The following is a 13,806-nucleotide window of genomic DNA, read 5'->3' on the forward strand; positions in this document are numbered from 1 at the left end:
CTTTAGCGGAACAAACAAAAACAATAACCAGAATAGTTTAAAGATTTCTTTTCATTACATGTATGTGCATTCATCTTGTGCGTGTGCCAAGTCTGAAGGTCCTGGCGTTGGCTAGAGGAGGGCATCCTGGCGGAGTTACTGATGGTTGTTAGCTCCCTGGTGGGAGTGATGAAAATCAAGCTTAGGCCCTCCACCAGAGCAGCAAATGCTCTTGACCACTGAGCCACCTCTCTAGTCTCATCAACTAGTTTAAAGATGCATTTGAAAATGGTTTGTGGGGCTGGAGAGACGGCTCAGTGGTTGAGAGCACTGACTGCTCTTCCAAAGGACCTGGGTTCAGTTCCCAGCACCCACATGGCAGCTCACAACTGTCTGTAACTCCAGTCCCAGGGGATCCGACACCCTCACACAGACATACATGCAGGCAACACACCAATGCCTTTAGAATAATAATAAATAAATCAATCATTTAAAACATTTTTTATTATTATTTTGTTTTGTTTAAGACAGAATTTCTCTGTGTAGCCCTGGCTGTTCTGGAACAGAGAGGAGAGGCACAGGCATTGCTATGCCGAGGAAAAAAGACCCTGGGAGGCTGGCTGGCTCTCCGTGTGGCCACAGGCTGTGTGAAGGCCCCTGGAAACATGGGGTGTGGACCAGAAGCCAGAGAGCTGCCCTCTGAGTGGATAGTGGCCACTGCTAAGGGCTTCAGTGAGCAGCTCCTGCCTCCCAGACTACAGCTTCTTCATAGACACGTGGTACAGACCCATCTGCCCATCCCACCTCTTGCCCCTCCCTGCCATCAAACTCTAAACACCTTCTCTTGTGAGTTTGTGTTTCGTCCTCACTGACCTCTACCTCTTTACAGCATGAGCTCCTCTCTCCTCTCTCCTGTCTCCATGTACTGGAGGTGTGGTTTGCTCAGCCACAACATCGTCTCTTTCTGTTGTTGGGGTTCAAACCCAGGGATGGATACATCTTAGGCAGAAGCTTTACTGCTTACCACTGAGCCACACCCCCATCCCCTCACTGGGGGATTCTAGGCAGCCCCTCACTGGGGAATTCTAGTCAAGGGGCTCTACCACTGAGCCACACCCCAGTCCCTCACTGGAGGATTCTAGACAGGGGCTCTACCACTGAGCCATACCCCAGCCCCTCACTGGAGGATTCTAGACAGGGGCTCTACCACTGAGCCACACCCCAGCCCCTCACTGGGGGATTCTAGACAGGGGCTCTACCACTGAGCCACACCCCAGCCCCTCACTGGGGGATTCTAGACAGGGGCTCTACCACTGAGCCACACCCCAGCCCCTCACTGGGGGATTCTAGGCAGGGGATCTACCACTGAGCCATACCCCAGCCTCTCATTGGGGAATTCTAGGCAGGGGCTCTGCCACTGAATCATACCCCAGCCCTTCACTGGGGGATTCTAGGCAGTGGCTCCACCACTGAGCCACACTCTCGGTGGCAGAATCTAGTCATGGATGCTACACCTCAGTATATTCTCAACCCTTCCCACTGTATTTTGCTAGAGAACTAAGACCCAAGCCAAATTTTAGAGGTAAGGGTTGGGGCATCTAACAGAGATAGAGATTTGGCTTCTGAGTCCTTTGTGAGAAGCAGAATGAGAAGGGGAACCTGAAGCCATCCTACTCAGGGCTCTCCCAGGTAGCTAGTGTGTGACACCAAGCCTGGTTTTAGGGCTCACGCCACAGGATCACCTCCTCTGCACTGGCCACCTCATTTTTCACTCTGACAGAAGCAAGCTGAGGAGGAGAGGTTGGGTTGACTTGGTTTCGGGGAGTGCTTGTGGGGTGGCGGGAGGCATGGTGGAGTAGTTCGGTCCACCTGGGGGGCTGTGCTGCTGCTGCTTCTCCTCACATATCATTGGTTCTAGAAGGAGAAGCCCTACAACCTTTAAAGCCTGCCCCCCGCACACACACATCCACACCTTTGCCAGTAAGGCCTCACAATTTCCCTCCAAAGCACCGCCAGCCTGAGGGGGTGGGGGCAGGTGTTCAAAGCCCGAGGAGATGTTCACACTCAAAGCATAACACTGGGGGCTGGAGAGAGGGCTCAGTGGTCCACAGCAGGTGCTGCTCTTACGGAGGACATAAGTTCTGTGCCCAGCTGCCACCTCAGGTGGCTCAAAATGACCTGTAGCTTCAGCTCCAGGAGAGATGAGAGATGGAGAGATGGCAGTTGGGAACACCGGCTGCTCCTGGAGAGGACCTCAGTCGGATCCCCAGCATCCATGTAGCGGTTCACAACCATCCGTAGCTTCAGTTCCACGGGACCCAACGCCTTCTTTTCTGGCTCTGTAGGCACCACACAGGCACAAGGCACATAAGCACACATACAGGCAAAACACACATGAAACAAAGTGACAACTCTAACTAAAGAAAAGATTAGAAGTGTGAAAACTAAAAAAATAGATAGATAGATCAGAAGAAAAGAAATCTTAAAGAAAAAAAAGCATAGCATTGACTCAGAATTCAGGATTCTTTAAAATCCACAAGAGCTTCATATGCTAACTTGTTTGTTCTCATATACACTTGTCTTTCTGGAAATCTTCTGATGGGACTGTAAAGTCTAACTAAGTTAGATGTAATGGTGCACACTTTTAGTCCCATCGCTCATGAGCCAGAGACAGGATCTCCATGAGTTCAAGGCCAGCCTGGTCTACATAGCATATTCTAGGAAAGCCCTGGCTACATAGTGAGATGTGTCTCAGGAAAACAAAAGTGCAATTGAAACTATCTTTTCTTTGAAATGTTTTTAATTGAAAAGTAATATAGCTGGACATGGTGGCACATGCTTTTAATCCCAGAACTAGGGAGGCAGAGGCAGGCGGATCTCTGTGAGTTCAAGGCCAGCCTGGTCTGCAAAGTAAGTTCTAGGACAGCTACAGCTGTTGCACAGAGAAACCCCATCTCCAAAGATCAAATAATAATAATAATAATAATAATAATAAAATAATAAAAGAAAAGTAATACAGCAATATTACAGATAATTTGAAAAACAGGTAAAAGAAAAAAAAAACGCTTCATAGTTTTAGCTCACAACTGCTGTTTTCATAAGATTCCTGTAGTCTAATTCTCCAGGCACCACTGAAGTGAAGGGTACGAATAGGGAGGATGGGCAGAGGATGACTGATGGGCATGGGGTGCAGCTGGATGGGTGAGAGGAATGTTCTGATGTTCTCCCGCACACTACAACAGCAAGGTTTATAGTGATACCGAGGACTTCAAACTAGCGAGGGGTGAGTGCTCCCAACTCAGAGATGATGAGCGTCTGCTCAGAGGTGATGGGCGTGCCAGTCACACTCATCTCACCATTACGCATGGGAATGTGTGCCGAAGGGTCACGCGACACCCCGTAAATACAAATACTTACTACAAAAAGTTTAAAAGCTGCTCAATTAACTTTTTTTTTCAGTGCTGAACATTGAATATGGGGCCTCCTGAATGTCAAGCACATGCTGTACCACTAACCTACGCCTCAACCCCTGAAAAATTTAAATTAGTGCTCTAGACTCTGTAGTGTTCTGTCTATGTTTACTACTTATTTATGGGTACTGGGTATTGGCTCTAAGGCTTTGCCCATACTAAGCAAAAGCTCTAGCACTGGGGGATTCTAGGCAGGGGCTCTACCACTGAGCCACACCCCAGCCCCTCACTGGGGGATTCTAGGCAGTGGCTCTACTGGTAAGCTGCATCTCTAGACTTCTCTTTCCATTTTATTTTGAGATAAGGACTCACTTGGTCACTCAGACTGGACATGGACTAGTCTATAGCCCAGGCAGGCCTTGAGTTTGCAGTCCTCCTGCTCCAGCCTTTCAAGTAGATGGATGACATGGGTAACAAGCCAGGTCCAACTTAGGCTTGCTGTCTCCTCAGAGTTCTCACTCACTCCTGACTCTCCAGTGCATCTGTGTTTACGGTCTGAGTTGGGGAGGGGAGGCAGCAGCTGGGGTTGGTGCAAATCAGAGCCTGCCACCCGAGAGGGTGGGGTAGATGTGCCTGGACAGCAGCTCAGCACAAGGTTGCCGAGGCTGGACAATGGCGATGGGATTCAGGGGAAGCTATTACCCAGGGCACTGGCTGAGTCTGTGTGGGAGCCAAGCAGGGTGAGGTCGGTGGCTGAGATTTTTAGAGAAGGGCAGCATGCAGCTATTTTAAGGATTCAGGAGTCATGTTTCTTACAGGCTGCTGAGATACAGCTAGGAAGGAAGGCTACTAGATTGTGCCATGAGGCGTTGTGTCAGAATTAGAAGCGCTAGTATAGTTCCATCATTTTCTGTAAACATAAAAATACAGAAATAAGCGTGGCTTGGTGGTACACGCCTGTGATCCCAGCGCTCAGGGAGGCAGAGGCAGGTGGATCTCCGTGAGTTTCAGGCTAGCCTGGTCTACAAAGTGAGTCCAGGACAGCCAAGGCTACACAGAAAAACCCTGTCTCAAACAAACAGAAATGAATGTGTATAAAATCACAAGGATATGTGTGTGTACACATTGGGACATTCGAGATGGGGATGGACACCCTGACCACCATGAGCCCTTCTCTTGGTATCTGAATAGCGTTTTCCAAGCAAAACAGGTCAGAGTTCTTCAGAAGTGAGGCAGAATTGGAAGTCTGAGGCTGGTCAGGACAATACGAACTAAGATGGAAACGGTGTGTTCCAGAAAGCGAGGGAGGAGGAAGTGGGAACAGGATAGGGAAGGGCTGACTGCTACAGAGGACCCAAGCTTTGTTCCCAGTACACACATCAGATAGCTCACAACCACCTAAAACTCCAGCTCCAGGGGACCCCCTTTCTGACTATGATATGCCATGCACATATACATACAGACACATAAATTTAAAAATATTAAAAAAGAAACCCAGAGTGTGGCATGACCAAAGGATGTCAGAGCAAAGCCAGGTGGACAACTACAGAGGTTGCGGTTGGAGGGTCAGGAGTTCAAGGTCATCTTCAGCTACATAGTGTGTTCAAAGCTAGGGTAAGGTACCTAAGACTTTTTTTTTTTTTTTTTTTTTTTTTTTTTTGGTTGCTGTTTTCAAGACAGAGTTTCTCTGTGTAGCCTTGACTGTCCTAGAATTAGCTCTGTAGACCAGGCTGGCCTCGAACTCAAAGGTATGCCTGCCTCTGCCTCCTGAGTGCTGGGCCACCACTATCCAATGTAAGACCTCTTCTTGGAAAATGTTTTTAATTAAAAAGGGACATGATCAGCTGACAATAAAGAGGCTCCTTCCAGCCAAATATGGGGCAGGTGGAGCCTCAAAATAGATTTTGAAAATAACAGTTTATCCCCCCCATGGGACAGAATGGACATTAATGAGTAGAAAAAGAATATGAATAAATGAAAGCATAGCCGTGAACAGATGAATGAGCAGATGGGAAAGTTGATGACCAGGGTCTTTCCATAGTTTTTCTAAGTAGTTACCCACCAAGTCCTTAAGAATCACAAGGACGAAGGGAAGGACTTCCTGGAGAAGAAGCACCAAGCATCTCATCCTGTCATGAAACTGGACACCGTGGCTGCTTGAGTCAGCTTCCCAGCACTGTAGCAGAATTCCTGGCCCAGGCTGCTTATGAAGACAACAGGGTTTATCCGTCTCACAGTTTGGGATGTGCCAAATGTCATGATGTAGGCTGTGCCATCTTGTGGCATACCTAGTGCTTCTGTTGTAGCCGTCCTCTCAGGATCTCATGACCAGTACCTCACCCCCTCCCAGAGCACATCATGGGGACCCTGGGGTCACCATCTCTTAAAGATTCCATCTGCCCCAGGACTGCCAGCCTGGGAAGCAAGCCTCGAATGAGCCCTTTGGGAGGGGTCATAGTTAAGTTTCATCCAGCTGTAGACATCAGCAATACATGCTGGCTCATGACTGTCATCCTAGCCCTGAGGCAGGAGGATGGATGCAAGCTCAGTGCCAGGTCTGCTGTGGCTGCAGAATGAGACCCTGCCACTTCAAAACAACACCGCCAATAAATGGCAGCCTGGGGTACATAGCAAGAGCCTATCAATAAACAAAAACAGAACAACAAAACAACCAAAACCTGGGTCTGAGAGAGACAGCTTGGTGGATAAAGAGCTCATGACTGAATTCAGTTCCCAGAACCCAGGTGAAAAACCAGACACAATTTCCTGCATCTGAAAGCCCAGCCCTTCCATGGAGAGACAGGACAATTAGTGGGAAGTTTGTGGGCCAGCTAGCTTACACAGTGTGGGATAACAGAAACATTGCTTCTGTCTTAAAATCAAAACAAACAAACAAATAAAAAAACCCAGGTGAAAGGTTGCCCGCTGACCTCCACAGGTGCACCGAAGTATGCATACCTGTGTTCACATACACCCTAAACATTAAATAAATTTCAAAATGGCGCCTCACTAACATGTACAACTTTTATATGTTTTAAAGTGTCTGTTAGAATACAAATTAGAAATTGATTAGAATAGTTCTTCAGATTCTATCCTGTCCTCTCTCCTTGTCTTCCCCCGACTCACTGACTGTCCCTTTGGGGACATTTTTGTTGGTCTTTCTATGCACCCTGGCATTTATTTGTTATTTGTTTCTGAGACAACATCTCCCTGAATCCCAGACTGTCTGTGAACTCACTGTGTAGCAGAGGATGATCTTGAACTGCCTTTGCCTCCTGGGTGCTGACGTGACAAGTTTGTGGTCACCATATCTAGTTTTATATGGTGCTTGGGCCAGAACCAGGTTGACGTGGCTAATACTCGAGTATTTACCAACTAAGCACCGATCCCTCAATCCCTGGGGCTCTGACTTTCTCAGTGCTGAATGCCCAGAGCTTCTCTTCTCTCTCTCTCTCTTCCTGCATTCATTCCTTTGATGATATCATCAGTCTTGGCTTGAAATTTCACTGATCTGCCTATGACATTCTGCTTCCTCCCCGGCCTCCTCCCTGGATATGCACCGCCCTGCACCTTTTCCATTCCTGTGTCTAACATATACCCAGCATGCTCCCAGCCCCCAGACCTCCCCATCTTGCTCTCCTCCCCCACCAAAAGGCACTTCCATCCTTGCTTTCTTCAAGGGGGAAGCTTGAAGCCACCATAGACACCTTTTTTTTTTTTTTTAGTAATTTTTTTGTTCTGTTTTGTGTGCATTGATGTTTGGCCTGCACATATGTCTGAGTGAGAGCATCAGATTTACTGGAACTGGAGTTACACACGGTTGTGGGTGCTAGGAATTGAACCCGGATCCTCTGGAAGAACAGCTCTTAAGCCATCTCTCCAGCCCCAGATGTTGGCTTCTTTCATCACAGTGCATATGCCGACAGCAGCCTCCTCTTGTCACCTCTCCAGCCTACTCCAAGCCGCCTTCGGCTCTCCTCTGGACCGTCACAGCAGCACTAGCTGTGCCCTGTCTCTCTCCTCATCCTTTCCGTCTCTCACTCCCCTGCCAGTCACTCAGCAGCAGCTCACAGAAGTGTTTAGAGTGGACTCTGCCGGAAGCCACGTTTAGCCACACCCCTGAATGCAGGTGCTTCATTTGGAATGCTTCCTAGGTGGAGGAAGAGAGCCAGCGTGAGTTATGGTCAAGTGAGGTGCCCTGTGAGCAAATGGACCCTGAGGTCCCCACTGGGGGCATCTGGGAGATGCTGAGAACATGCCTCCCACTGACAAATGCAAGAGGCAGAAAGATAGCTAGGCCTTTCTACCCTACCCTCACTCCATATCGGCTGACCTTTAACTCCCTCACCTGCTCAAGGTCTCCCCTGTTTCCATGATGCTCCACTCACACACATAAGGCCGAGTGATCACGAACCAGGCCCTCCGGAACCAGGAGCCCCCCAAACCTTCTTTTCTTCAAGTCATTCTCTCAGGCATTTTGGCCACAGGGACACAAAGTGTAACCGAAGCACCAGTCTTGCATTTTGGGGATCATTATTTAAGTATTACATTTCAGTAAGCACATGCCAGCACTTACACACAGGAACATGAACACATATCATCACATGTATAACACACACACACATACGTACACACACACACGTACACTAAAGCACTATTTGCAAAGGCCCAGGGCACAGGAGGGGAAACGAGAGCCCGCAGGGCTGGTACAGCCAGCCACAGTTCCCATCCCTAGTCCATGAGAGTGGAAAGGAAAAGTCTCAGAGCCAGCCCTGTGGAAGAGCCTCCTGCTGGAGCAGAGCCTCTGGAGGAGGAATGAAAGATGCTGACCTCACCGCCTCCTGCCCTCCAGTCTCCCAACCTCGACAGCCAACGAGAAGCCCGGAAGGCAAGGAAGCAAGGGGCCAGAGGGCAAGGAAGTCCCTTTACCCTGTTTGTGCGGTCAGCCTCCAGGCTCGAGGCCGGAAGCCAGGGCGAATCATGGATATTCCCCCTACGACGGATAGTAAGGGACTCGCACGCCGCTGTCCGCCTTCCTGCTTCATTTTTACCCCTCAGCAGTTAGCAGGGGGTAGCCTACGGTTCATCCGACCTTTTTTGTTTAATTCCTGTCTAGTCACACAAGGTATAATTGCTGCAAGATCGATCGGGGATATTTTTATTTGCTTGTTTTGTTTTCATTCACTTTTAGATCCTAGGAGCACCTACAATCGTGCTCAGAATTTAACACATGCACAACCAAGATTTTGTTTTGTTTTGTTTTAAAGATTTATGTATTTATTTACTTATTTTAAAATTTACATGTACTTGAGTGTGCTCCACGTGCATTTATGTGCGCCACATCCACATGGGTGCTCAGAGAGGCCACAAGAGGACATTGGATCCTGAGGAATTCTCTAACAACTGTCTACAGGTGGTTCTGAGCTGATATGTGGGTACCAGGCACCGAGCTCTGGTCCTTCCCGAGAGCGCTGGGCTCTTCATTGCCATCTCCAGAGCCCCTTAACCTTTCCACTGGGGGAGGGAGGGATAGCACAGTGTTAAGAGTGCAAACCATTCTTGCAGAGGACCTGAGTTTGGTTCCTTAGCACCCACGTCAGTGGACTCACAACTGCCTATAACCCCTGTTCTGGAGGATCCCATACTCTCTTCTGGCCTCTGCACACATGTGACACACACAGGTACACATCGATAAATAAATCTCAAAAATATTTTCTTGTTGTCTTTTCCTTCTTCTTCTTCTTCTTCTTCTTCTTCTTCTTCTTCTTCTTCTTCTTCTTCTTCTTCTTCTAAGTACTGGGGATGGAGCCTAGGGCCTTTCATATGCTACCGCTGAGCTCCACAGCCAGTTGCCACCGCCGTCATCACTGTCACTATTTTATGATGCTGGGATGGTACCCAGAACCTTGCAAGCACTCAAGCACACAAGCCCTCAACTGCGATTTCTTGAGTAAAGTTACTGCCCAGCTGTGGTAGACCCATGAACCCTCCTAAACAGCCACAGACCCACAACTCGGGTGTCTACATAGGTAAGGCTGTGTGATACAGAGCGATCAAGTTTGCAAACGGAATTAAGGTTGATCCCTTGACCTTACGGCAGGGGAGGTTAGCTTGGGTTATCCGGACAGATCCAGTGGGATAGTTGGGAAAGAGAGAGTCAGGGAGGCTTAAGGATGCTACACTGCTAGCTGTGAGGCTGGAGACTGGAGAGAGAAGCCACGAGCCAGGGGATGCAGAAAGCTAGAAATGAAAGGAAGGCCTCTACCACAGTATCACCAGTAGACAACATAACTCACAGTCCTGTGGGTTCCACTTCACACTCTGGCCTCTAGGGTAACACAAACAAACAAACAAATTAACATTGTTTTGTGCCACAGGGTTTGTGGCAGTCTGTCACAGGAAGCATCTATCTATCTATCTATCTATCTATCTATCTATCTATCTGTCATCTATATATAGAGAGAGCGTGCAAACTGGCATTTTTGGAAACAGGCTCTGGGGCTTGGTGCAGCCATTTTAAAATGACAGTTACTTGGTGTGGGGTGGGTAGGAGGGTGAGTTTGTACATGCGCCACAGAGAGCATATAGAAGTCAGAGGACACTGTGCAGGGGTTGGGGCTCGTCTCCCACTAGATGGGTCCTGGGGACTGAACTCGGACTGTCAGGCTTAGCTGCAAGCACCTTTACCTGCAGAGCCATCTTACAGGCCTTGCTACAGCTGTTCCACACACACATCTCCTGAGCAAATGAAACTTCTTCTTCTTCTTCTTCTTCCTGGCTTTATTTTTGTTGTTTGATTTTTGAGACAGGGTTTCACTGTGTAGCTCAGACTGGTCTCAAACGTCCTCTGTCATCTAAGGCTAGCCCCAGACTCCCTCCCAGGCTAGCCTTAAACTTGTGCCCCGCCCTCTTGAATTTCCGGATTGTGGGTATACCTCACCATGCCCAGCCAAATAAGACTATTGCATGCTCTTTCCCTGTGGGTGGGGAGAGGCTGGGGTCGGTGTACGGAACGAAGGGGCTGGCCATTGATGTCATCCAGATGGTCCTGATCCTAGCCTCCAGTAGGGTCTCCTAGGCCACTGGCCCTGTGACTGCCTGACTGATGGTAGATACTAAATACACATGAGTGGACACTCCCTCAGCCAACTCCTACCTCATAACAGTTTCACCTCTCCTGTTTTTAGGATATCAGGGAGCCCCCCCCCAGCCCCATCTTTGGAAAGCCATAGAGAAAGAGCAGAACTGACGGTCAGAGCCAGAGGACCGGGATGACTGCATTGAGGGAGTGTCCTTCAGATGTGACAGAGACCCCGCACCCATCAAAGTTCAACAGCGTGGCCGTCCCAACAAGACCTGTGTGAACAGCAACACCATTCCACATGCAGTGGGGATCCCGGAAATGTTACAGGCCCCACACCTAGAGGGGGCGGCACAGGCAGTCAGCGGCTGTGGAGAGAGGGAGAGTCAGTTTTCTCTAAGGATGATCCCCTGATAGCTTATCCGGTCCCGGGTGGTCCGTGTGAGCAACAGGGAATGGAGTGTGTGTGTGTGTGTGTGTGTGTATGTGTGTGTGTAACTATAATGACTAAAGAAGTCGTGAGAGTTGGAGCCTTGGCTCAGTCAACGAGAGCACCGGCTGTTCTTCCAGAGGACCTAGGTTCGATTCCCAGCACCCACATTTTGACTAACAATTGTGTGTGACTCCAGTCCCAGGAGCATCCTATCCATCCATCTGTCGCCCTCTTCAGTCCTCTATGGCCTCCACAGACGCTGCCCACACATGATACATACCCACCCATGCAGGGGGAGCATTCATGCACGTGAAATAAAACAGGTCATGATTTTGAGTTGGGGGAAGACGTGGGAAGAGTCGGAGAGGGAGAAGGAGGGTGGAAGTAATTATGTAAATACAATAACAGTCTCCAAAAAAAAAAAACCCTAAACAACAACAACAACAACAACAAAAGGAATTGTATTTTTCTAATCGTTCAAAATGAGCCAGTCAGGCTTGCGAGGCCCTGGTGGCTTCACTCAGCACAGGGCTGGTCGGCTCGTGGCAGATGCATACCCACCCCACGGTTGTGAGCCCCGTGGATGTGAGTCTCCGCACAGCTGGGAAGGGAGAGCGGGCTGGAAGCTGGGAGTGAAGACGACTTAGCCAAGAAGAGGCTGCGTCTGGAGGTGGCCTACTGGAATTCCCCTCTCGGCCCTCCACCAGGGCCTGAGAACTAGGGGAGGCCCGTGGGAGGAGGTGGGGGGGCAGGAGAGGGAGGTGGCACTCGAAACTGCTCCCTGATGTACGATTAGTGCCAAGGCCAGTTCAGCGGCTCGGGGCGGTGCCCGGCAGCAGGAGCTACCCAAACCGCCCTCCCCCTTCCTCTGGTCCCCATCCAGCAGCCCTGCTCCCCAGAGAGCTGCGCATCTACAACCTGTGCTTGGAGGTGGGGGCTTTCCCAGGTGGTCTGGGGCGGTGGGAGAGCCGGGGGACGGAGGGAATGGGCGAGCCTTCTGCAAAGCCAGAACCACTCTAGAGTCGCCTGCCTGTGCCGGCTCTGCTCTACCCTGATGGCGGCCGGTACCCTTGAAACACCGCAGGACTTGAGTTTGCAAGGCAGAGGAGGGAGAGGGTTTGTGAAGAGAAGCCAGCAAGAGAACAAAGGAGGCTTTGCCTGAGAAGAGAGGGAGGCACCTTCCACTGAGGCCTCGGGGCCTGGGGAAGTGAGTCACTGGGCCTCCGGGTTGGGCCCACCTCTGGGGGCTCCGTGGGACTGAAAATGCAGCTCAGCTGGCCAGGCACAGGCCCTGGGGTGCGGTAGGGGTTGTCAGTCTTTGGAGTTTGTTGGGTGGGGTTTCCCCCAGCTCTCTACCTCCCCTTCCCGCCCCCAGGACCTGGTGTGCGTCCAGCCCGGGGGCCTTGGCTACGGTTTGTGCCTCATTAGGCACAGCCAGGCGGAGCCCCGATGCTACTGCAGCCGCAGCCGCCCGGGGGCGGTGGGCGTGGTCCCCTGTACCAACCCTCAGCTGGGATCTGAGTTCTGTAAGCCCTCCTCAGAGCCACACCGCACCTCTGCAGGAGCAGCGGGGCATCAGTGCCTCCCGAAGGTGGCGCCCTGCTGTTCCAAGCTGCCCCCTCTCTGCCCCCACCACTCCCCCCCCATCAAGACTCTGGGAACTTGGAGATCTCGCTGCACTCCCCAGCTTCTTGCACAACCTTCTCCCAATTATTCTGGTGCAGTGTGTGGTAACAGGGCGAGCATTCCAGGACCTTGTACTTACTCGTACAAATCTGCCTTCTGATTGTCTGCAGGGCCAGGCGTGTCTCCTTGGGCCCGGGGAAATGGGGGTGTGTTCGCGTCCAAGAGGGCGTGGCCCGCGTCCGCCGCGGGGGCAGCCGCCCAGCCCAGCCCTTACAGCCTACTTCGTCCCAAACCGCAGCGGCTTCGGGAGCTCTGGACCCCATCCAGGACACAGAGGAAGATGCACAGAGGAAGGTGTCATAGACAGGCCGCCAGTAACCGGCTTGCTTGGTCCTGAGCCTCTCCAGCCAAGGTACCTACACGTCCTGTGTCCTCCTGTGGCCGGGATCCGCATGGCGTGCAGGTTTTTCTCGTGCAGGCGCTAACTCTACTCCTGAAGTTCTTGTACTACCTAGCGATTTTTTTTTCTTGGCCTGTTTTCTTCAGTAGAGTCGGGGGTCTCGCTCTGTAGCCCAAGCTGGCCTGAAACTCACTTATGTAGCCCAGGCTGACCTCAACCTCAGCCTGCCTTCCTCACCCTCCCAAGCGCCACCGACAGTCTTCAGCCGCAGCTTTGGGTCAGGGAACCTTGCCGTGGTCCCTCCCTCCCAGCCCCAGCCTCACCCACCACAGACGGTGGCTGTCTGATGGAAATAAACATTCCAAAATGGAGCCTACCTGGTGTCCCTTTTCTTGGGCGTTACCCCAACTGCCGCTCCGGAGCCTGAGAGATGGCTCCTTCTACACACCCCTGTAAGCTGGGGTCATCTGTGTCAGCTAACAGGACAAACTTAAATGCTATAATATGGTTTCTCTTCTGCGTAATTTGATAGCACCTCTTATGAACTATGGAGTATAAAATAACCCACATCAGATAAACAGATGCTTTCCTTAGCCTCCTGCAGGGTGGAGGGTCATCACCCAGGCAGAAAGGGAAGGAGAGGTCCCCACCACGGTGAGAAAGGCCATAGCAGCAGGAGCAGGCGTGCCATGGCTAGGTGCATCCATGAGGATGCAGACAGAGTATTCTGCAAACAAGTGTTTGCCCATAATTATCATCGAGTGAGCCCATCCCTCCCTCTCCAGGGACTCCCTTCTTCCAGCTAGGCCCCACCTCCTAAAGGCTCCACAAGCTCCCTCCATCACCACCACCTGGGGACCAAATGTTCAGACAAACT

General features: G+C 50.7%; 2 long non-coding RNA genes across 2 annotated transcripts; one reads left to right on the top strand and one right to left on the bottom strand.

Moving 5' to 3' along the window:
* Positions 1–530: 530 nt before the first annotated feature.
* Positions 531–12,789, bottom strand: LOC132647131 (uncharacterized). The gene is made up of 3 exons (XR_009585417.1): positions 12,669–12,789; positions 5,452–5,589; positions 531–2,318 (listed from the first exon to the last, which is right to left on the bottom strand). It is a non-coding gene; the product is annotated as an uncharacterized LOC132647131 (long non-coding RNA).
* LOC132647130 (uncharacterized) lies at positions 11,583–13,300 on the top strand. Its single transcript, XR_009585416.1, has 2 exons — positions 11,583–12,110; positions 12,700–13,300. It is a non-coding gene; the product is annotated as an uncharacterized LOC132647130 (long non-coding RNA).
* The last annotated feature ends 506 nt before the right edge of the window (positions 13,301–13,806 follow it).

Source organism: Meriones unguiculatus, chromosome 14 (genome assembly GCF_030254825.1).
Source record: "Meriones unguiculatus strain TT.TT164.6M chromosome 14, Bangor_MerUng_6.1, whole genome shotgun sequence".
NCBI classification, from domain to species: domain Eukaryota; kingdom Metazoa; phylum Chordata; class Mammalia; order Rodentia; family Muridae; genus Meriones; species Meriones unguiculatus.